Source organism: Giraffa tippelskirchi, chromosome 8 (assembly GCF_054371585.1).
Source record: "Giraffa tippelskirchi isolate mGirTip1 chromosome 8, T2T-mGirTip1v1.2.pri, whole genome shotgun sequence".
In the NCBI taxonomy this organism is placed as follows: Eukaryota; Metazoa; Chordata; class Mammalia; order Artiodactyla; family Giraffidae; genus Giraffa; species Giraffa tippelskirchi.
Window position 1 is genome coordinate 106,723,912 of NC_137282.1, and position 2,222 is coordinate 106,726,133.

A 2,222-nucleotide genomic window follows, 5' to 3' on the forward strand; every position below is an offset into this window, starting at 1 on the left:
AACTCTCAGTTAACCAGCATTTGGATATTCAGTTTTTCAGTTATTCACTTTTGCTTTTCTCACTCATGTCACCAAACCTGACAAGAGCTCCTCTCTAGTCAGTATTTGAGAGATTCTACTGTTACCTTTGTGGAATGGATGCTCAGTGATTCAATTAAGGACTGTAGAAACTTATAATGGATGCCTATTAGCAGATTTCAGCATCTCCCATGGTCATGTGCTCTAAAGACTGAGGTGAGGAATGCAGTAAGCAAATTTGTGTCTTTGAGAGCTTTTTTCTCTCTCTGTATTCACTGTGTTATGAAAAGTTTGAAATATAATAAGCATTAGTAATAATGAGTTAATTAATGAACTTATACAGATGAGAATAAAGTTGATTAGTCAATATTTGCTGCAATGAAGATGATTACTGAAATAAATATATTCCATGAGCTGAAAGATTCTATAGGCACAAGTTAGTCAGATTGAAGAATTTGTCCTTCAGTTTTTTGATTCATAGATACTTATTTTATTATTATTAACGAATTAAAAAGTGATCAGTAAACAAAGGTAGATCAGAATAAAGAAAAAGGGTCTGAAGGTTGGACCAGTGATGATGACTGATGGTAGATGAGTCGTATACAATGAATACTGTGTGTCTGAAACTCTGAGGTCCAGCGAAAGGAATCTAGTTCATTTCCTTAGTTAGGAGTGTCCCTATAGACAGATGTCAGGAATATATAGGGACCTTGTTTTATTCTTCGTGGTTCAAGAAGTTTTAAAAAAATTATTATAACAATATTACTGATAGAATCAAGAAGTATATACATGAATAAAAATGAATGAATACTAAAGATGGGTTAAGTATTGTTCTTTACTTAAATGTGTAGTAAAGAGAAATGACATTAATATGAATTAAAATGAATAACTGATGGATCAACTGTATTATGCATTTTTGAGTAAGGATGATATAGACATTGATAAGTAGTAGCCCGTTATTCAGAGAAGGCAATGGCACCCCACTCCAATACTCTTGCCTGGAAAATCCCGTGGACGGAGGAGCCTGGTAGGCTACAGTCCATGGGGTCGCTAAGAGTCGGACACGACTGAGCAGCTTCACTTTCACTGTTTGTTGGACCATGAAGAAAGCTGAGTACTGAAGAACTGATGCCTTTGGACTGTGGTGCTGGAGAAGGCTCTTGAGAGTCCCTTGGACTGCAAGGAGACCAAACCAGTCAATCCTAAAGGAGATCAACCCTGAAGGTTCATTAGAAGGACTGATGCTGAAGCTGAAGCTCCAATACTTTGGTCACCTGATGTGAAGAGCTGACTCACTGGAAAAGACCCTGATGGTGGGAAAGATTGAAGACAGGAGGAGAAGAGGACAACAGAGGATGAGAAGGTTGGATGGCATCACTGACTCAATGGACGTGAGTTTGAGCAAGCTCCAGGAGATGATGAAGGACAGGGAAGCCTGTTGTGCTACAGTCCAGGGAGTTGGAAAGAGTCAAACTCAACTGAGCGACTGAACAGCAACAACTAATAGACTTGATAGAAAATCTGTTACCAGTGAGAGAGAGCAAAAAGAACAGAAAATAAGACATTTCCCAATTTATTAGCATTTTGCCTTCTCTTCTTCTTACCTTCTCCTTTTTCCTCTCTACCATGAGACTCCCTCACTGTCTCCTTCACGCCAGCAGGTGGACAGGTCCTCAGAGTCTTGTCACCCCCCCAGTCCTCTCCTGAAGACATATGCCCTTCTCACAGCCACTCCCCCTTACACAGAACTGTTAGGAATTTAGGACAGATAGCAGAATTTTAAAATGAGAATAACACTGCAATGAATTAACCTCTGGAGGTCTCATTCACTGGAGTACTTTTTTTTCCAAAAAAAAAAAAAAAATTGTAAGTAGCATCAGAGATAGCATTGCTGTTCAGCTATAGTACTAGATTAAACATTCAGCATCCAAGATCATGGTCCACTGGCATAGGCATATCTTATAATCTCAACCTTCCTATACAGAAGAGAAAAAAGGAATGTATAGAGCACTGTTACATCATTATTTCATTTAATTTTCTCAACAGCATGCTAGGCTATTATACAGATGATGGTTCCTGACATGCAAAAGCTTTACCTGGTTGATCTCTAAATCCATAGTTGCTGCTGCATCACCTTCCTTGTATCCCTCTTTATACCTCCCTCTCTCTTCACACTGTCCTCAGTGGGTGGGGACAAGGAAGGG

At 39.1% G+C, this 2,222-nt stretch overlaps 1 non-coding gene across 1 annotated transcript; it reads left to right on the top strand.

The window, feature by feature from the left end:
• The first annotated feature begins 582 nt into the window (after positions 1 to 582).
• Positions 583 to 657, top strand: LOC145519315 (small nucleolar RNA SNORD113/SNORD114 family). The gene has a single exon (XR_014063721.1). It is a non-coding gene; the product is annotated as a small nucleolar RNA SNORD113/SNORD114 family (small nucleolar RNA).
• Positions 658 to 2,222: the final 1,565 nt, after the last annotated feature.